Raw genomic sequence first — 23,034 nt, 5'->3', positions numbered from 1 at the left:
GGCGTGAAAAAGGGCGCAAGGCGGTCGGTGATACGGTGAAATAAGTCCGTCATACTTGGAGTTTTTTTTTAATTATTTTAAGGGAAAACTGGAAAAGGAGAGGGTGCAGAGAGGAATAACGGGGGAGAAAGGTTGTCAACACTGTGCGTCTGGCTTCAGCTCGGCTCAGCAAACCCCAACGATCCAATGAATAAATACTGGTTTGTTTGGAACGATCCGGAGTGCTGAAGTTGCGCACCGGGGCAATGCTTCAGCGGGCAAAAGCTGCCAAAACGCTCCCATCAGGTTATGTGTATCAGTATATTATTCTCCATTGGCAGCATAAATCCAGTCATTTGCTCTGACCCCGTGCGAAACAGTTATTTTCTCTTTAGTGATCAGTTTATTTGCAGGCAGCGGCAGAAAAGATGCTCATTTCAGTCTCCATCCAACGGGAGGTAATCAAAAAGGACGGATGTAAAAAAAAGACGGGCTATGGGGATATCGAAGCTCCTCTCCCTGATGAAAAAAAGCGGAAAGCACAGAGAGAAACAAGAGAGACAAGTCAGGACAACAGAAACCGGTGCGTAAAAATGAATAATGCAGTTATTCAGCCTTTAGTCCGCTGCGGTGCAGCTGGAAACTCCGCGCCTTCTCTCGCGTCCATCGCTCCTGATAAAAAAAAGAAAAATCAACCAGAACTTGGAGGGGAAATGTTGGCATTTATAAAGCCAAAAAGATCCAGTTCGGGGAGGAGGGGAAAAAACGGAGGGAGTTAAAAGAGAGAGGAAAGAAAGCTTGTGTTTCCCCCTCCTGTAAGACAGAACAGTATCCGTGTCAGGCGCATAAGTATGCTGGCTCCTTCTGCAGCCGCATTCACTGAGCTTCCCACACGACTAAAAGAGGAGAATGCAGAGATGTAGAGAGAGGAGGAGGAGGAGGGAGGAGGAGGGGGTGAGAGAGTGAGAGAGAGGGAAAGGGGGGGCGGGGGGGTCGCTCTCACGTAGACCGAAAAAAAACCTTTAGACCTTGAAACAGATCCCTTATTTTGAGCGCACACTTTAATGACTGTATTTCTGACAGTTCGTTGTGATCATCTAATTTTTTTAAATATTTTTATAGGCTACATAGATGCTTTGGGGTCTCACCTGTTTTTTTCCTCCTTTGTAACCTCCAAGGGGATCAAGATCAAAGCTTTGAGGGAGTGCATGTGTGTGTGTGTGTGTGTCTGTGTTTGAGGGATAAAAAACGCTTTACCTGCCAAATCGTCGCATTGGGCTTGACTTGCGCGACGCGACCCGAGCGCGTCCCCGAGGTCTGATTGGAGAGAGAGGGAGACAGAGACGGAGGGAGAGAGAGAGAGAGAGAGAGAGAGGGAGAGGGAGAGAGCTTCAAACCGGGCACGGGAGCGCGCCTGTGAGCGGCATTTTAATAGAAGGAAGACAGAGAGGAGAGAGAGGAGAGGAGAAGAGGAGGAGGAGGAGGAGGAGGAGGAGGAGGAGGAGAAGAGGGGGTTATTATTCAAGAGTGCTGCAGTCAGACGGGCTGCAAGAGAAAAAATGAGAAGGAGGTGGGAAATTAGTCAATCAGAGACTTATGCAGTGCACATTTTTTTCTCTCTCTCTCTTGTTGTGTGTTTTGCAGGAAAGGACGGATCGGACGGAGAGGAGAGGAGATGGATGAAGCGCCGGAGAGGAGGAGAGGAGCGCCTAAAGGTACGGCTACACCCTGTTTCTAATACAATTTGTCTTCAAAATTTTGTAAGATTCTAAAAATGACATGATATATTTTTTTCACTATGTTTAATCTCTCCATCTATGTATGTATGTATTATTCATTCATGTGAGATGAGTCGGGGGGGTGAGTGCTGAGTGTAGTGGCAGCATGGCGCAGTGCCCGCGTCTTCCCCATACAGCTGACACCCCTGGGAGAAAAAGGATTCGGACCTGAAACCTGACAGTGTTCGGCCTCACCGGAAGCCTCACCTCTGGTTTCCTCTTGCAACAGGTGGCACAGCCAAGTGACGCACAAATAAAACCAGGCTGGAGAAAGGGAAGATGGAAAGATGGGAAGTATGGATTTCACCAGTCCAGCGCCACAGCGTGGGTGCATCTAATTCAGTTTGGTATCAGGGGTTATGATTATGCAGCAGTGGGGATGGATGTGTGTGTGTGTGTGTGTGTGTTTTTGTTGTTTTTTTTTTCATAAATGGCATCACTTGAAAAAGAAGATAATCTGAGTGCAGGTGGGATTATCCTTCACACACAGGTGGTTAGTTTTAAAATACATATGTTCCAGTATTCTGTGTTGTCATAACTGGGTTATTAATGGTTGATTTCTAATTTTGCTACTAAAGCACATGACAACAAAATATGTAGGCTATCATATCATTTAGGTATAAAAGTGTATAAAAAAGTAAAAGTACTCACTATGCAGGCAAAATGTGCTTTGTCACTGTCATAATATATAACAAACTATTGTAGCAGCACTGTAACATAGCAGCTCACTGCCAGAGATCATTCTACCCATTGTATATGCTTTTATAACAATACATTGTATCTTGTGTGCTCATTATATGTCTTTAGAATCACAATCTGCAAAGTAATAAGTAACTATATCTCTCAACTCAATGTAGTGGAGTTAAAAGTACAATATTTCCCTCTGAAATGTTGTGGAGTAGAGGTGTAAATTAGCATAAAATTAATATACTCATGTCAAGTACAAGTACCTCAAAACTGCACTTAAGTAAATGTACTGAGATACTTTCCTCTACTGCATGTAAGTACTTCATTTTAGTGTTAAAAACCGCTTTCTACTTAGTGGACATTTATCATTCCTACTCGAAAGCACAGAATACTGTATGTTATTTTACTCTTCTCATGTTGACTGCAAATGAATCAAAACCAAAAATAGTAATGTACAGTAATTTCTACTATTTTCACTATTGATAGTGTGCCTTATCTAGTAATTAGTAACTTTGAATATATTATCTGATGTATTAAAGAACAAAGTTCAATATACAGGCAGGACTCATTTTTAGCACACTTTTCAATGGAGTTTACGTATGTTACAGGGGTTCATATGCATGGTTATATTCTGTTGTTAAGGATGAAACTTCTTTTTTGAATGCACTGATATGTCTAAACTCAAATTATCTTGGACATAATTTCAACTCATGGTCCATTTACTTGGTTTCTCCTGAGCTTTCAACCATAGCCATAGAAAAAGCTAGTAAGTAGACCTTGAGTTATGATTAGTCTTTGTCAAACTACTATTTCCAAGGTCAAGAATGAACTTTCATAGAAGTATTTGTGTCATATTCTTATAAAATTGCATGCAAAATGCTTATTGTATTATGTTTGAATCCAAAAAAAATATCTGATTCATTCCACTTCATAGGTAAAAACAGGTGATTGTTTCCTGTAAAGAGCATAATTGATGCATTGAGCCTTTACTGAAACTGAATTAATTCCTTGGTTAAGAGATATATTATTACAGACAATAGTCCTTTGTATGTTAGAGTGTACACATTAGGGAAAGTGTAATGTCGTACTCTGAGTAATTGTCAATGCATTTATGATTACAGCCATCTTCCTTTGATAAAAATCCCATCCACTCCACAAAGCCCACTGGTAATTAAGGACCCTTCAAATAGTAAGTTATCATGTTTTGATAGAACATTCACTCTCAATTATTTCTCATTCAGACAAATCCAGCAGCCTTCTAATGTGATTTATTCCTCAGTATTATGAAAGAAGCCCTCTCGCTCGATGGATTGATTCATGGTAATGTATGCAAGCTGGGGTGTGGTTGATTTCTTACAAGAAACCCTGAAAAGTAGCCACACCACCTGCATGAAAAGAGCAAATCAAGCATTCCTCCTACAGTCTCCTGTGTGTGTTGGTGTAGATTAATATGTGGGACTGCAAGAGTGTGTGTGTGTATGAGTGCTGATATTTGACAGTCTTGGACATGTTCCTACACTGGCTGTGAGTGGCCTGAGGGAAGCAGGCCTACTAGAGAATGAGCCAGACAGTTGGCAAAGACTCTGCTTCCGTCTCAGCTGTCGTTGGTAGTCTGGCCATGTGGCTGAGACACTGCTTCCTGTGTCCAAACACTGGAAAAACCTTGAATCTTATGTGCACTAAATCCCATTTGTTGGATTAAAATAAAGCATTTTAATATGTGTTTAAATGGATTCATGCACCGCACCCCTCATTTGCTCTTGTTTTATCCCTTCCAGCCACTCACTGACTGCTGGGGATGTTCCTGTGCTGAGAATTAATGTTTGATGTGTCGCCCTCATCTGGTCAGAAAAGTAACTGCACCCCATTCACAAGACAGACAGGTAGTGCTGCTCAGGCGAGGCCTGTTCGCTCTATTTCCTCATTTTAATAATGTTTCATGGATTTTTCTAGCAGGGTGGCACACTGCCACGCTCACTGATTAGTGCCTTTGGCCTGTTTGTATCACAGGCACCTGTTGTCCTGCTGCAGCTATCTGCCAGCAGCAGCATTGAAGCAAAACTAATATTGATGCAAATCTGATATTAGGAAAAGCACAGTTTATTTCTCTTCTCTTACAGGGAAAATGAAAACACATTTATCTCATGATAAATGAGATAATGTAAAGGTAATGTTTTTCTTTTCTTTTCTTTCCTTTTTTGAGATTTAATGTCAAAGTTATAAGGAAAAGAGGCACATTTACATTAACTATAGAGGTTCCTTCTACATTTGATCAGAAATGTTTCAGTTATTGTTTCTTAGCATGGTTCACTCCTCAATGAAGAAAACAGGCCAAAGGTAAAATCCTGTACAGTAATGAAGTGTAATACACTAGTGGAAAAATGAGGGACACACTGGGTGGAAGGTTACAGTCTGCTCTAAATCTTGTCTCAATAAAAAGCACATCATGTAAGCATTTAGTCACAAAAGGCCTGCAGTCTGTCATTCTGAGGCCTGGTGTGCAGTTCATGATGGTCTAATGTAAGCAGTAAAAATGGGCTTAGCATTATGCAGTGTTAGGATCAATAGGATTTCACTGCTTGAAGCTATAAGTTTTAAACTGCTGTCAGTGGGGTAGCACAAGAGAAAAATAAATTCCAAAAATTGGAAGTAGAGGTGAGAATATGACTGGTTTGAGTCCTTAGACCAGTGATGATGAGTGCTACACTTGCACTTGCTCAAAATGCTAAAGCACTGTGAGTCAGATAAATTTGATTATGACATGAGTTTAAGTCTTTTCTAAAGGATGAAGCTGGCTTTATTCTGTGTTTTTCTTATTGTCTACAAAGTCCATGAAAAGCCCATCTGCTCCTACTCTTTAAAACAATAATAATAATAATAAGAAGAAGAAGAATTATATATAGTTTCATAATTTAAATAGTGCATTTCTTTTGGACTATTTTCAACTGTGGATTTACACACCTTTTGTGCTCTAGTGCAATGATTCACAACCACAGTTCTGCAGTTTCCAGGTGGTATGTGACAACATCACCGTACATATATCCATATATTTGTCCTTAGGAGGAAAATAAATATACAAATAAGGCTGTAAATAAGGGTGATACTGATCTTCAGACAGACTTTTCTCCCAAGAAAAAGGATGAAATAAGTTGCTTGAGCAAAATCCCAAAAAACACATATACTTTTGCTCAAGAGAACATCGGGTGCAAAGGAGGAAGTAGTGTTGTATAACTTAGTTATAGAGGGTCGAGGTCAAAGTGGATTGATGGATCAACAAAACATCTGACTTTTACTGTTATTTGGATAGATTAATACTAATAGTCATTTTTTACTGACACATTTGAACTCTAAGTGCAGCTGCTTTTCTATCCAACCAGCTAATTACATTATCCAGATGCCCAAGCAAATGTAAATCAGTCCCTATTTGGGAAACTAGACAGACAACCAGCAGGGTTCTGAGTCATGAGGATGGGGGAGCGCCGCTAAAGATATTCAGTGTCTAGTTCAGCACTAATCACAGGCAGCGCTCACACAGAAGCCTCGGTGCTCACTTCTGACTGATTGTCATTCCCAGAATGTTCTGTGGCCAGTATTTGAATCCAGTCTGAACATGTCCCAATTCTGAACTGACCTACATGTGCACAAGAACATGAACAAAGACATGACTCCCTAGTACGCCCACATGGAAATTAACAAAATATTACCGCATGTGATGTCTAAGTTAATATATAATGAATTCATGAAAAATAACAAAGAAGGCAACGAGGCAAAAAAGAGAGTAAGAATGTATCTATCCAGCGTAGGATTTAGTTTTTTGATTGTCTTAGCACCACTGTAACAGGAGATGGATGTTTCATGGATCACATACCCAAAGTAGCTGTAATTCCATTCAATTGGCTTCGCTACTGTAGGTCACTAATGGGCACATATTTGTACAGCATAACTGAAAAGGAGGTTAGGATTTCTTCAGCCTGCTCTGTGATGTCTTCACCATCAACGCCTCCAGTGCAAACAGAGATAACGGTTCCTGTGGTGTTTATGTAGCCACTATTTCTGTAACTGTAATTGTGCGCTTAGGTCATAGGATATGTCTGATGGGTTATAAAATGAAAAAGAATCTTTTCCCTGCTCCTCGGTCTCCAACAAAATACGTTGCTATACTCCTAATTTTATTTGCCAAAGATTTTGGAGAAAAGTAATGGCTGTCTGGATTATGTCACTGGGAACTTTTTTTTTCCAATCCAGGAAGTGTGACATACTTATAGAGTACAGACATCGGAGGAAAGAGGTCAAGGTGGATGGATGGACTAATCACAGGACTTTGACCCCAGAAATGGGTTTCCATCCTGGGCCTTGCATGTTGTCAGATTTAGGCTATTTATAAAACATTTGGCTAAGAGAACAGTTGCTGTTTGGTTAAAGGATAAGGCTGGCGATTCTCTATATTCTTCTATATATAAATCAACAATGAACTGATCTACTTACATGTATTATGTGTGTATCCAAAGCCTGATATGTCTTATTCCTCTGTGTCGTAGACATTCATTGTTGTCCAGAAACTATTAAAAACAAGTCAGTGAGCCACACCACTGCACTGAGTGAAATGTTCCTTTGTACTAAAGTTCTGTGAGAATTTTACTGTCTGGGTCAAAGTTTTGATCAATACAATGCATACGAATATACATCAGACACACAAGAAATGCTGAGGAGTATTCAGAAGAGAATATACAACAGAGACGTGCTAAGAGGGAGAGACTGAGGGCAACAGCGGACACTAACGATACCTTGTTCTTGGTTGGGCTCAATGCATGGATTCTTTATTGCCTCCAGCCATTGACAGCATAACATGGGATCTGAAGGGGAAAAAATGTAATTTCTGTTGTATATATAATTGTGTAGTCGGTACAGAGCACTTAATTTTCTAAAGTTGACTTCATACAAGTTGCAAAGACATGGAAACATATCAGTTGTTTACAATATGAACTATGTTCCCACACATGCTTAGTGGTGTCCGCCTTACACAGAACTACTATCTAGAGACTGAAAACGTGATCGCTGTTGGAGCCATTTCTGAACAAACTAATGTGACCAAACTCCTCATGGTGAGGTAACATGTCACCCAGTACAGCAGTGTGGCTCATTGATGTGTTTTTAATAGTCAGGCTATCTTAATTAGGCTTTGGACACAGACACAGTAAGTAGATCTATTCATTGTTGGTTTGGGTCTGCACATGAGATATGTTGACAATATGAAAAATATAGAAAATTGCCAGCCTTATCCTTTAAATTTTGGAAAATCAGTGCGTCCCAATATTTATTAAATATGATATATTTTGATATATTTAACCAGGACCACTGTGTTTCCCAATCATTAACCGACATGTCTGAACAGAACCAAAAGAATGTTAATCACGTTTTAGCTGCCAGGAGTGCATATTGTACGAAAACAAATGAAATGTGTTGAAACTGAATGTTTTGCACATATTGTATTTCAATATTCGCATTTTACTTTGCCAATGAACAGTTTGCAGATATGTATAATATAAGCATTTCCTGGTTATGCTGATAATAAAAATAAAAATGTGCTAATTCAGCTAAGTTATAAATGAGCACAACTAAGTTTTAGAAGACATTGCTGTTTCCTAAATACTTTTACCTCTTAAAGGCCTCTAAAATGATTCAAATGTTTCAATCAGAGAAAGACATATACAACATGCAGTCTGAGGTCACAAGTGCACATTGCTTCCTTTTATAGAGGTCACATACTAAAAAACTTGTTTTAGATACCCAGTGCCTGTATGGATCATGTTAGATATAGAGTCAGAGTATAAAATGGATTCATTCTGAGATAAGGTTCAGTGTTATGGTCAAAAATGACAAATAAGAAAAAGCTGGGGACACTGAAGAGATAAGTTGGCAACACTTTATTTGGCCTGACTATTGTTTCTTCTTCAGTATCAGGTGACTAAAATGAGATATTCAACACTATATGCTGCACCTCTACAGGCTATGTAACCCAAACCCCCCCAAAATAAGAATAGCCTTAACAAGGAGTCTCAATGTGTGCAGGATACTTTCTGCATCATTCTGACATGTTATAATCACTTGAAAATCATTTGGCTATCAGTTCTGGACAAGGCAAATGTGACACATTTTATGGGTGTAACAGTCCAGGCAGAATTATTGCATGTTATCAGCTCGGCAGGACAGCTTTAACCCTAATAGTGACACCTTGTTTTGAGCAGAGTGTGCAGCCCATTATTCTCTCAACTGGAGACGAAAGGAAAATAAATGCTTACAATGCTTGGTAGTTTTACATAAATCGGCAGTGTTTGATAGCTCATTATTTATTTAGCAGCATGCACCGCGGCATGAGGTGCTCCCCTATTTATTACAAACAGCTGATGTGTACAGAGCGTGTGGAAATATGGAAATGCAGAGTCACAGAGAAGCATATGCAGATTGTTAAGTGTCCTAGAGAGGGACGGAGACAGGAGGTTAGCAGCTGGGTCTGTAGTAAACGTACATAAACACAACAACGGCTAAAAAAAATCCCCCCTTTCTAGGATGTATCAGCTGTCTGTGGTGTTTTTTCAGGGTGCTGTTCTCACCGTGTGAGCCTGTCATGGTTCAGTCCAGGGGTCATCTCCTGCGTCCACCGAGACACACAGAGATAGAGACAGAGGTTAATTGGGCTCAGATGCACCTCACTGTCCCGATGGGCTCGGCCTGCCGCTCAGCCAAGACTCAGTCCAAGCCCCAGTTTCCACATGAAGACACAGAGGCTTTGTTCACATGTGCACTGTATTCTTATAGTGGGTCACTGTCTGGTTAAGGCCTGTTTCAGGGGGAAGCCTGTTATTATGCATATCTAACACACCGCTTTGTGTGACTAGTCAGCAAATATGCATATTTCTCACCATCCACCTGCATTTGGAGGATAAAAAAAATAGCAACATCTGGTGCAACAAAGACAATATTTATTGGTTATATGATGTCCAAGCAAAGTACTTGTTCCTGATTGGCAGAAATGTGTCCAATAAAATAGTACATCAGGGGAACTCAAACTGTTTAACCTGTTCTAAATCAGTGCACAGGATACATGATCTTAAAATGTAGGTAACCATAGCAACAGTATTTAAGCTTCACAGTGCCTTACTGTTTAAAGGAATAGTTCTATTTTCTGGGAAATGTGCTTATTTGCTTTCTTGCTGAGAGTTACTGGGAATCCACATCAGAATCTAGACACAAGCACAACTGAATCGTCCAAATCGACCTCAGTTCGACAGCCAATATCATCAGAACCAGCTGTCCTGACAGCAGCACAGCTCCTAAGGTGCTGAAAGGACAGCAGCCAAACTGCCTTCACCAGGCTCACAGCAGAAATGTATGGCCAAATATAGTTTTCAAGTAGGCTCAATGAGGAGTGCAAAGGGAGAAAACTGTTATTTTTATTGATTGATTCTTTGGTCTTATTTCCCACCCACCATAGCTGGCAGGGAAAATATTCCCATAGTGAAATTAGAATGCTCAGAGTGGCACTGGGTCCTTGATCAATCAGTATAGATACCGGTAATAAGTTCACAGCATATGAATAGCAAGAGATTTATGTGATTTGAACAGCTTTCTCTGGAGATTATGCTTCAGTAAATGTGCCAGAGAAAATACTATTATAGAAAAAAAAACACAAAGGGTCCCGTAGGTGTCTCATAGTCAGTGTGAATTGATACATTTGATAAAATGGACATCTTCTGTCTGACGTCAAAAACAATTAAAATGTTTTCTACATGAATTACCCTTTAGAAACATTATATCTCAATGGTTTAGTCCATGGCCACACCGCAGTGCACCGTGGTGGGGAGGGGGGCAGGAAGCCACTATACCTGTAATTAGTGAGCTTTAGAGGTGCTGGTAGGCAAACTTTGTTACCTTCAGGCAGGACCACGCTAGCTGTGTTCCCATTCCAGGTTTTTATGCTAAGCTAAGCTAAGCAAAGCAAAGCTAACCCTCTCCTGTCTGTAGTTTCATACTCGTAGATATGACAGTGCTATCGATCGTCTCTCAGCAAGAAGGCAAATAGGCCTATTGTCAAACTATATCTTCTTCTCTACCAGGTGTAAACTACTCCTGGTTAAAATGTTATAAATACTATTAAAAATGCATAATGATTTGAACACAGCTTCTGTTTTTTCCTTGTGGTATAAGTGGGATAATACAGGATGAAGTGTTCATTGTTTTTTGTGTTTTAGGACACCTCAGCCTGCATTATCCCATATGGCAACTTGGGTGTTTGTAAATGACAGTGACAGTGTAATAAACAAAATATCTGTGGTGACTGCAAAATAAGCCCCTTTCTGGTGATCAATACCTCTGCCCCGTTCTTAATTCAACTTGTCAGGGAAAATAAACTTCTTGTTCCATGCCTCATACCCTGCTCTCCATTGACTCTCCTGTGTGTCTCTGTTTTGCTGCAAATGATAAAACGGGTGAGCCAGAAGGGTAGAAGCTACAGAAACTAGCATGTTTGTCAGTAATAACCTAGTAGATATGGGAAAAGTTTTTCTTATAACCAGAATAGGACATTGTCTAGGTTATTATACACAGCATTTTTGTACACAACATTTAGTCCAGCCTGAGGTAAATGCTACAGATTTTAAAGCTTCTTGTTAACTATTCTTAAATACTGTAATGCAATCACATAGTCTTATAAAAATGCACCTGTGAAATTCATTTTTAACATGTAAAATGTCCAAAAAACACATAACCTCATGTGCCACATACCACATACATATTACATGTGAAATTGTTGTTTTCAAAAGTGAGTTTGTCTTACATTTCAAATAAAAATTACATGCCTATGTGTATTTTTTTTAAAATAAATTCAGTAACACACAAAGATAATAAAAAGTGAATATTTCATTTTTCATTCATTATGTTTAGCAACTAGCAGCAATACATAGTCATTCCTAGTCAGCTAGTTCATTAGATATCTGTTTGACTTCAGTATACCAGTATAAAAAATATAAAATTCAACTACATGAGAATGGAATGATATCAGCTCAGTATATTCCGTCCATTCATCCATTTTCTGCTGCTGATCTAGGACCAGGTCACGGTGGCATCAGACTGAGTAAGGAAACCCAAATATCCTTCACCCCGGCATCGCCCTCCAGGTTCTCCTGGGAGCCCGGTGTTCCCAGGCCAGAAGAGATATGTAGCCCCTCCAGGGTGTTCTGGGTCTGCCCCGGGGTCTCTTACCAGTTGGACACACCTGGAACACCTCCAGAGGGAGACATCCAGGAGGCATTGTAACCAGGTACCTAAACTACCTCAGCTGGCTCCTTTAATAATAAAATAATACATTTTATTTGGAGGTGCCTTTCAAGTCACTCAAGGTCACCTTACAAAAAATAAAAGCATAAAAGAATTTAAAAAAAAACATCAATTAAAACAAAACATTAGCTTAAAAACAGGTGAGGTGCACAGTGTCCAGTTATAGAGAGTATGCCAGTTTGAACAGGTGAGTTTTCAGGTGGGACTTAAATGAGGTGATTGAGTCTGACTGTCTTATATGTAGGGGGAGAGAGTTCCAGAGCCTGGGTGCTGAGCAGCTAAAGGCTTGGGCACACATGGTACTGAGGTGTGACGTGGGGACGGATAAGAGTCCAGTAGAGCGGAGGGTGCGGGAGGGAGTGTATTCATGAAGGAGGTCGTGGAGGTAAGTTGGGGCTAGGTTGTGGAGAGCTTTATAGGTGAGAAGGAGGTTTTTGTAGTGGATGCGGTATTGTACAGGGAGCCAGTGAAGTTGAATGAGAACAGGGGTGATGTGGTCGGATGATTTGGTACGGGTGATGATCCGGGCGGCCGAGTTCTGAATCATTTGCAGTCTGTTGACAAGTTTGGTGGGGAGTCCGGTGAGGAGGGCATTGCAGTAGTCAATGCGGGACGTGATAAATGAGTGAATCAGGATTTCGATGCTGGATTGGGACAGTGATGGGCGGAGTCTGGAGATGCGAAGGTGGAAGAATGCAGTCGGGGTGATGTTTTGAATATGGGGTGCAAATGAAAGGGTGCTGTCCAGAATGACACTGAGGCTCTTGACTTGTGGGGCAAAGGGTACAGGGAATCCATTGACGATGATGGGTGGAGCTGGGGTGAGTTGGGATTTGGTAAGGGTGGATTTGGAGCCGATGAGCACGGCCTTGGTTTTATTGCCGTTCAGCTTCAGGAAGTTCCTGCTCATCCAGCTCCGGATGTTGTCAGGGCAGGTGATGAGGGAGGTGGGGGGGATGGCAGTGGTGGGTTTGGAGGAGATGTAGACCTGTGTGTCATCGGCATAACAGTGAAAATGGACCCCATGGTGACGGACGAGAGTGGAGGTAAATGGTGAAAAGAAGTGGACTGAAGACTGACCCCTGGGGTACACCCAGTGAAACCCTCGAACACCCAGACTTGTGGTTCCTTAATAGCATGAATTGTTGGCAGTCAGTGAGGTATGATGTGTACCAAATGCAAAGGAGCAGCATCTCTACTCTAAGCTCCCCTGGATGTCCGAGCTCCTCACCCCATCTCTAAGGTTGAGCCCTTACAATCTCTGGAGGAAACTCATTTTGGCCACTTGTATCCATGATCTCATTCTTTGAGTCACTACCCAAAGCTTAGGGTGAGGGTTGGGATGTAGCCCGACTGGTAAATTGAGAACTTTGCCTTCTGGCTCAGCTCTTTCTTCACCACAACAGTCCGGTACAACACCCGCATTACTGCTGATGCTGCACTGATCTGCCTGTCAAAATCATGCTCCATCTTACCCTCACTTGTGAACAAGTGAAAAACCCCAAGATACTTAAACTCCTCCATTTGGGGCAGCAACCCAGAGCACCATGGCATCAGATTTGGAGGTACTGATTCTCATTCCAGCCACTTCACATCCAGCTGCAAACCATCCCAGTGGCGTCATGGCGTGTTAAAGCCAACAGAACCACATTATCTGCAAAAAGCAGAGAAACAATCCAGAGGTCCCCAAACTGGACACCCTCCTCCCCCTGACTGCACCTTGAGATTCTGTCCATGAAAATCACAAACAGAATCACTGACAGGGGACAACCCTGGTGGAGCCAAACACCCACTGAAAATGGATCTGACTTACTGCCAAGAATGCAGATACAGCTCTCACTGTGGTTATATAAAAACCGAATGGCTCGCATTCCCCTGTAGTACTGCCCACAAGGTGTCCCGAGGGACACAGTCATAAGCCTTCTCCAAGTCCACAAAGCACATGTAGACTGGATGTGTGAGGTCTTGTGACCCCTCAAGTATCCTTGCCAGGGTGAAGTGCTAGTCCACTGTTCCACGACCAGGATGGAATCTGCATTGTTCTGACTCAGAGGTTCAACAATCAGCCAGAGAGCTCCTTTCCAGCACCCTGGCATGAGCTTTCCCTGGGAGGCTGAGTAGTGTGTTCCCCTGATAGTTGGAGCACACCCTCCAGTCCCCTTTTTTGAAAATGGGAATTACCACCCTGGTTTGCCAGTCTGCAGGCACTGTCCCCAATCTCCATGAGACACTGAAGAGGTAAGCCAGCCATGACAGCCCAACTATGTCCAGAGCCTTCAGCATCTCAGGGCGAATCTCATCCACACTTGGTGCTTTGCCACCAGGGAGCTTTTTGAGTACCTCAGAGACCTCTGGCAGGGATATGATTGAGGCTTCCCCCGAGTCATCCAACTGCGCCTCCTCCATAAAGGGCATGTCCGTTGGATTTAGGAGATCTTCTAAGTGTTCATTCCACCACTTGATAGTGTTGCTGGTGAAGGTCAGCAATTCTCCACCCTTGCTGAAAACAGCTTGGGCTAAGCCCTGCTTCACCTTCCTGAGTAAGGTGAGGGTTTGCCAGAACTTCTTTGAGCCAACCAAAAGTCCTTTTTCATGGCCTCCCTGAACTCCTCCCACACCCAGGTTTTTGCTTGAGTAACCACCTGAGCTGCCACCCTTTGGGTCCTTCAGGAGAACCCTGGGCCAACCAGACCCGAAAGGCCTCCTTCTTCAGCTTGACAACCTCCTTCACCGCTAGCATCCACCAGCAGTGAAGGAAGTTGCCACTCCCGACAGGCATAGACAACCTTCCGGCTACAACTCTGAGCAGCCACCTCCATGACTAAGGTCCTGAACATGGCTCACTTGAATTCCATGTCTCCAACCTTCCCCAGGATGAGGGAGAAATTCCTCCAGAGGTAACAGTTGAAGACCTCACGGACAGGGGCCTCTGCCAGAGTATACTCACTGACAAAATTGACAAAACAATCATAACTCAAGGTCCACTCACTCATCTTGTTTTGGAACTTTTGACTGTATTACACAGTCTTCCTCAACAGATGGAGTTAGCCCAGTTGGTATGGAAGTAAGTGGATCTTGAGTAAAGATTTACTTATTTTTTTGCTTGTTTGTTTGTTTCTAAGGTCAAGAATGAACTGTCAAACAGTACATTCATGTTTTAGTGAAATCTTACTACATGACATCTATGATTACAGCTGAATATATTACTATGTTGTAGCAGACCCTACATGGACTAAAGGATAGAATTCACCAAACCTGTTGAGAAGAGGTTGTTAAGCACACACTGGGTAGTTATCTTCACGCTGTACACAGTGAAATGTTGACTTGCTCCTTTTAAGACATCTGTGGGTACCATAGTAACAGCAGCACCAGATGGTGTAATAGCTGGTGTTGTGTTACTGCCATTTTGTCATTGTCAGTGTGTGTGTATGAATAAATGGCCACACAGAGGTGCAGCCAAAAGAGAAGTTATAGGTCGTGTTAATCCCAGCAACTCCTATAATGTAATACATGTTATAATGATGTCATGTGGTCAAATGTGCCCAGATATCAGAAAATGACATCATCAATAATTAATTAACTTAAACTCTTCAGCAGTGGGTTAACACTTAGCCAGTCACAAAGGAGCACCAAAGCTAAGGCTGAATTCACACCAAATCAGGCATTAGAGTGAAAACACCAGTCTCCCCATCCTTTTGAATGGGGGTAGTGCATTTAGGCTGTAGGGGTGGGGGCCGCAGCAGCCTGCAGTGAGAAAGTTGAATTAGAATCAACTTTTGGAGAAATGCAACTTGACGTCATGCTGCAGTGGCCAATCACAGCCGGTGATCAGACTGATCAGAGCTGTGCAATCCTGCCATGAGGGAGGGCAAAAACTTTACTAGGACAAGGGGAGGACATTTCTTTTCATTTGATAACGTTAAAAGTAAAGTTAGACTTTGCTGACAGCCTTCTGAAAAAGATGAGAGAAAAAGAGAGAGAGAGACCACGCAAATGAGCTGAGAGCACCAGTGAGAGAGAGAGAGCAGCGGTGATCGAGGGAGCAAGAGAGTGAATGAAGTGAGCGAGCAGTGGTAGCAAGAAAGCCAATGAATGAGATAAATAAAATGTTATTTTCTGATTGTTTCACAGCGGTTACAAATAAGCACACCCACACCTCCGCACAACCCTGCAGAGGTGCATTGTAATGCCTGATTTGGTCTGAATACAGCCTAATATCAACACATGCAGTGTGAGTGACAGTGGCACAGACACTCAAGCGGAGTTCATAAACTCACTCTGTTTTTTCTCCTTCCTCTCGCTGTCTTTCCAACATCTTCTCTCTCTCTCCTCGCTTCAGTCTTTTGATATGCTAAGCAGCACCCTATTTATAAATTATTGTGAGAGAAAACATACTAGGTTAGGGGGCAAATAACAAATGCCCCACGTCTGCTGAGGGAGAGACTGGGATAAAAAAAAGAGAAAACAGAGTTTGAGCGAAGAGAAAAGGGGATTGTCTGCTTGGTAGCTCCCTACAAGGCATGTCACCCAGGTTGAATATGTACATATCATTATCTTTCTCCTGTACTCAGTGGTAATGATATAAGACAGGGTAAGGGAGAAGAAAAAGCCATTATTCAGTGGAGCTGTGAGCCAATAAGCATGGCTTGTAGGCTGATTTCACTGATTCTCTGAGGCCGTTTTGTACACAAGCAAGCCAGTCCACTGATGCTGCAGCACATGGTGACCAAATTCTTTGATTAAAGAAATACTATTTTCATCATTTGCAATGATAAAAAAATAGCTATTTAACACAATAACCTTTTTTTACCTTTATTTTCTTATTCAAGTGGTAGCTGGATGTTGGAGCAAGTACTAAAGTGCTCTAAGATGCAGTTCCTCGAATGACCACTAGATGCTGACTTTGTAATGACCGACTGTATTGAAATGAATGGGAAATTCCCAAATTCTCTCTAGTGATACAATGTTCTGTACAGGCATAAAATTGAGACCAAATCCAGCTGTATCCAATTGGAGCTGCCAAATTTGAAACCTGATAGCTTGCCAAGCTAAGGCAATGCATTGGCTACTATCCGTCTCCATTGGCCATCTACTTCCAACATGACACATATGGACCCAAACAATTGGCACAGTCAGAACAATGAAGAGAGAAATTTGGAAATAACCGAACCAAACCAAACTAGGGACCTGTCAAGGTAGCAGAATTATAAGGCAAAAATTTAGAGATTTATAGTTGCAGAATATTAGAACTCAAAAAGAAAATTTTCCCACAAAGAGCATGCCTTAAAAGCTAACTTCACTTTATCTAATGTGTGTCTTTGTAGTGTGTTTTCGAAATTATTGCAACATCGAGATAGTAACACAGCTAAAATGGTGTACGTTTGGGGGCATTTTTGCTAGGTGAATATCAACTACAGTGGTTGCAGACTGCAGCCAGTTTCTCAAATTGGAATTGTCTGGGTTTGACAAGGTGGCACTGAGCCATAAACCCACTTCTAGTCTTGCAAACCTTAGATGACAACACAAATGCTATGTTTATGTTTTAACACTGCATACAGCTAAAGCAGTAAAAAGTTTAATTCAGCTGAGTTTCATATTAGAATTCTGTCTTAGTTATCATTTTAAATTCAGTTATTTCTAGGTAGAATTCATTGCAATACTGTAACTATAGCTAATAACTGTGATTTTCATTTGTTTGCACTGCCAATATCTGTGCTTTCACTGCAGTGCTTGGCACCTGTGCTGACACATTTCTATAGTTTGAGATGCCAAGTTGACAACACTGTAGCCTACAGAAATTCACACATTCTTCTTTAATTTCCATAGGGATGGAGGTGTGAACATTTTTTTCCTCCAGCTGGCAGTTTGTGTTTGCAATAAAATCAGTATGGCATGAATGTGGCATAAACATTCATGGTCTCTCCCACATGCATAAACAGTATACATGAACATTAATTTTGTGTCTTGAGAGAGGTGTTAATGGACACTATATTCCCACAATGCAATGTTTAATGGAAATTAAGAATCTGAAAGCTTGCAGCTCAGCAAATCAGACAATGAATGAATGCTATAGTAATATATCATTGTAAAAGTACTTTTACTAGTAGTCAAACACAAGAAAAACAGCAGCATTTGTCATTAGTTCAAATGCTTAAAATGATCTATGTTAAGTTTTCCTGACAAGTAACCTCTTTTGGCAATGTGAATAATGATCTGCCCCTTTTCAGAAGCAAAGGCAGACATAATGTCGTGTTGTTATTGGGCTGCAAAGGCTCTCAAGGAGGTGTAAATGGTTGGGTGAATGTGTCCAAACCAATCTATAACAACAGTACACATTGATTACTTTTCACCATGGCCATGATCTTTACCAATGCTAACATAAACTTAACTTTTTGAAGAAGGGAAGAACTGGAAAACAATGTTGTCATGCTGGTCAGTTGCCAAATCAGGAAATGCTCATGTCCATTGTTTTGGAATACAATGGGAAGCAGCAAATTATCAAAATTGGAATTATTTGGTCATTTGTCAGGTATGAGGACTTGTTGTCATTGATACACAGTGTAGTTTTAGAATACTGTTGAATGGGGACACAAGGTCACTGTCCGGTAGGTCATTTTTCGTCAAATTTCCTCTCTATTCCAATTTGTTTGTAATCAAAAAAAGGAACTGGGCAGTTAACATGCAATATCCATGCATATTAGATGTCATGCACGGAGAGACAATAAAAAGACACCAACCTTCAAAACAGTGTTAATTTACAGGAATTTATTTCCACATGAATATACTTTTGATTGACAGGTGACCTCTGGAAAGTGGAGTACCGAATCACTACATGTGCGAGCTTATCAAAAATAGATGTTATCTGAGTCAAAAAGACAGAGGAAATTCTCCAAGGAAAAGTAGAAATATCCCCAACAAAAATGAGGGATAGTAATCATGCAGTCAATATTCTCCACCAGCATGAGTAGTGACATGAGGGAAATAAAGAAAAGAGGCTTTTGTGCAAGAAATCAGGGTAACAAACAATAGTGACTCATAGGCCATGAGTCAGTCTGCTCTCTGTATAATGTAGCAGAGGTGCAGAGGTGCATATATACTCTAGTGAAAGTATGATTTCGATTGAAGAAAAATTATAACAAAACAATTTAAGTGAAGTAAAAGCAGGTAAGTATTGTAGTTTTTGGCTCAGTTGACCCAGAGGATACAGCAAACTGATGTCGAATGGCTATAGTGGGAAAATAGAAAGTGACCAGGCTGTTGTGTGAAAGCTCAGTAAATACAGTGGAAAGGAAAGGTTACTTTATTTTCTTTTGCATAGATTTTGGAAGGTAGGTAATCCAAAGAAAGTCTGGCAAGGCCACATGAAGGACTACAATGTACTATGATTTGACTGCTGTTCAGTGTAAAAAGGGTAATCTTTTTAAAATAAGCATGCTATGTCACAGTATGTCAGGTCACACTCCTTAACTCTATATCATAAGTACAAATTTATTCCTTAAATTTAAAATTATTGCAGGGACATCAAACGTTTTGGCAGCACCAGAGAGCCCATAGCTTCAAACTAAATTAGACTTTTTTCTGGTTAAAATCCATCAACTGTTTCTGCAAAATGATTAAGGGATTCAGTTTAATCTTCCCACAGCCCACTTTTTGGGACCCAGCCCAGCCAATGTCTGATAAGTGCTGCTTTCAATCCGCACTTTCCAAACATTCTCATGGTTAAAGACCCTGAAAAAGATGTTCTTTTTGAGGAGGATCTCTGCAGAGTCACATAATCTTTTGCACATAATATCCCTTAATGCTTACTTTGGTTGCGGTGTTGCAGAACTACTGATTCGATCACGTCTTCCTTTTGACTTTTGCTTGATTTAGTGTACTTTTTCAATCAATGCTTTATTGCAGAGTGGCACTTAAAGTGAGACAATGTAACTTTTGAAAAATGAATACATTTTTCCTCTTACAAATGAAATGTTGAATTCATGAGGAATAAAACACATCCTTTCTCAGTTCTGCACACTCATTATTCTGTTTTGCTGATACAGCCTTTTCTTTATCTGGTATGACCAGTAGCTTATGCTGGTGACTGTTAATTACAGCTAATGTTTGCAAACTTCACACAAAACACTGTTTAACTTTCAAGACTTGTTCTTGACTTCCTTTTGAATCTCTGTTGTTTTATGTTTATCTTTTTTTAAATTTATTTTTGAGCAACCTATCTCTTTTAAGATTTTTCTATGTCTACAACACGAAATGTACATTTCTCAGCAGAGACAGTCTTATAACAGTTGGACTCTTTCCAACCTTTCTGTAACAGGACAATCTCTCTGACCCACAGGCCATCTCTTCTTTTCTTATCAGGCTGAGGACACACTAAAAGATTATCAGGCCATTTTATATCCTGACATTTGGAAGGGAAATCCTGATCTGAGGTATAGCTGGGGTCGATGGTCTGAAAAGATTATCTGGTGCTGATGTGTGATGGGGTTACAGATTCAGTCTGGACAGATCAGGGACCTCATATATAACCTTTGCGTACGCACAAAAGAAGTTGTGCGCCAGTTTTTAAGCAAACTTTGGGATTTATAAAAAACAGACTTTCCACAAAAACTCTGACCCACACGTACGCACATAAACTGCAAAAATGAGAAACTGCGACTCCAATGGTAGAAGGATGAAACATGAGAAACAGTGTGAGATTGATACCATAAAAACAAAAAATAAATCAAAATATTACCTCTCACGTATGATATATGAAAAGTTCATTTGCAAAAATGGATAAAAGCCATTCTGACAATGAATAACAAACACCTGTTTGAATGATACTCCATGGAGTGTACACAAAAAAAACATGATTAAGGATAATAAATACAAATAGAGATTCCTGGTATTGCAAAAGAATCCCTCAAATATGCTCTGTAATTGGTAAACAATACTTGCATGTTATGAAATGTATTCTCATAAATAATAAGGTGAACAGCAGGATAAATTACGTTTACACCGATGCTGTTTTCGATGCCTCAGTCAGGAAGTTACGAGGGTATAGGTTCATATGTTATCAAATATTAGATATTGTGTTTTATAATGTGCTTAGTTTTTAGTGCTTTTAGATCATCTTATTTCTGTGTATTAAATGTGTTTTTCTTGTAAAGCACTTTGTACTGTGTTTTGAAAGGTGCTATACAAATAAAATTCATTATTATAATTATCACATGTTCATTGCGCAGAACTGTCAGTGAGATAATGGCCCTTTCATTATTTACAATCAGGGTTATTCCCACACCTGAAGGTGCTATGCAACCGAGTAGCTTTTCAGATAGAATCAAATGAGTGGGTATAAAAAGGCATGTAGTCATAATGCATAATGACACACAATGGCTGATTTGGCTCTATTGGAGGATGTGGTGAATGGAAGATTTCAGAGAGAGAGACCAGCAAGATTTACTGGGCGATGATGATGAGTGGCTTATAAGCCAGTTCCGACTTCCACAAGCTGTTCGCTTGGATCTCTCTGCTGTATTGGGCTCAGCTTTACAAAGAAGCAACCACAGAAACCAAGCCGTGCCACTCCCACTTCAAGTCCTGACAACACTGGGATTTCTGGCAACGGGCACTTTTCAGAGAGAATTGGCTGACAGGTCAGGGATATCTCAGCCAACCTTTAACCGTGTTATGACAGATGTGTTAGGAAATATAATTGGTTTGTTGCATCTCTTCATAAAGTTCCCTTACACGGTGGGTGAACAGGCAAATAAAAAAGCACAATTTGCAGCAGTATCGAGTTTCCCAAATGTAATCGGTGCTATTGACTGTACTCATGTTTCTATAAGGACACCAGGTGAGAATGAATTTGTTTTCATTAAACAAAAGCATTTTAATTCCATTAATGTCCAAATCATGGGTGATGCAGACATCTTACTGATGAATGTAGTGGCTCGGTGGCCTGAGTCAACCCATAACTCGTTTATATTGAGAAATAGCAGTGTTGGGCACAGACTTGAGGCTGAGCTGTGTGTGATGGCTGGCTTCTACGTACAGATGATTAATGTATAAAACTTTCCTCTACTGCAGGTCCTAACCTATTCTCTAACCTTGCAGGTGAGAGTGGATATCCCCACCAGTGGTGGCTGCTAACCCCTTTTCTCAACCCACAGAGCATAGAGGAGAGAAACTACAATGTGTGCCACAGCCAGGCAAGCGCTGTTGTGGAGAGCACCATCAGGCTTCTGAAGGGCAGTGGCATTGCCTTGATGCCACAGGTGGAAAACTGTCATACAAGCCTGAAAAGGTGTGCCAAATTGTGAGGATGTGTGCTGTGCTCCATAATAAGGCACAGCTAAGGAATGGGGCTTTACCCCCTGACACTGATGGTCATGTTGGCTCTACCTCGATCCCTATCCCCAGGCAACCCTGCTACCATGTGCCAGTGTGTGGATGTGATGCGTTGCTTGTAAAAACTGCAAGTTGATTGTGATTTATAAAGGGAAACTTGTGTGGGAAATGCATGTGCACTGCTATAAATCAGAATATTTTAAGTGTAAGCACTTTCTGTGTTTCGTCCATTCGCATCCTTCGAGTCCTGAGTCAACAACTGTGAATCTGATTCCACCTAAGTCTGTCCAGTATAAGATAAATACAGAGTTTTTTAACTGTGAATCATGCAAAGCTACTCTAGTGGAGTCACATCAAAAGGTGGCATACAGACAAAACACAGAAAGTGCTTACACACAGAAATATTCTGATTTATAACACAGTGGGCAAGCACGTCCCACGCTGGTTTCCCTTTATAAATCGCAATCAACTTGAAATTTGGTGCACATCTTGTCCCACCCTTGTAACGCCCATAGTTGCCAATAAATAGTCAGTGAAACACCTCTAATTAATATTCAGTTCAGCCTCTGTCTCTGACAGGCAGTCTTAGCTCCTGTCTGTTTAGGCCTTCCACACTGTTCTGATTGGCCAGCTTTCCACTTTATGTTGTGTTAAGTTACTGCTGATGAAAACCCAACATTTCCTGCTTTTGCAGCTTCATATTAAAAGCTTTTAAACCACTAAATAATGGGAGACTTTTATTGTGAAGAATTTACAGGAAATTAAACGTGTTCCTCACCGAATTAGCAGAACTTTGTTAGTGGCGCTGAAAACCGTTTTGACACAACAACATATGGACATATTTGGAGCTCTTTCTTGAGCAGATCAGATAGAAATAATGCAGGGAGGAATAGTACAAGCAGAAACAGCCACAGTGATGATGACATTT

General features: G+C 40.9%; 1 long non-coding RNA gene across 1 annotated transcript; it reads left to right on the top strand.

Moving 5' to 3' along the window:
- The first annotated feature begins 996 nt into the window (after nt 1-996).
- On the top strand, nt 997-22,882 carry LOC137188971 (uncharacterized). Its single transcript, XR_010929569.1, has 7 exons — nt 997-1,694; nt 1,987-2,081; nt 3,566-3,633; nt 4,223-4,327; nt 4,565-4,611; nt 11,548-11,760; nt 21,873-22,882. It is a non-coding gene; the product is annotated as an uncharacterized lncRNA (long non-coding RNA).
- The last annotated feature ends 152 nt before the right edge of the window (nt 22,883-23,034 follow it).

This window comes from Thunnus thynnus, chromosome 9 (genome assembly GCF_963924715.1).
Source record: "Thunnus thynnus chromosome 9, fThuThy2.1, whole genome shotgun sequence".
Classification (NCBI taxonomy): Eukaryota; Metazoa; Chordata; class Actinopteri; order Scombriformes; family Scombridae; genus Thunnus; species Thunnus thynnus.
The sequence above is the reverse complement of the archived record's forward strand: the minus strand, read 5'-3'. Positions and strand labels throughout refer to the sequence as shown.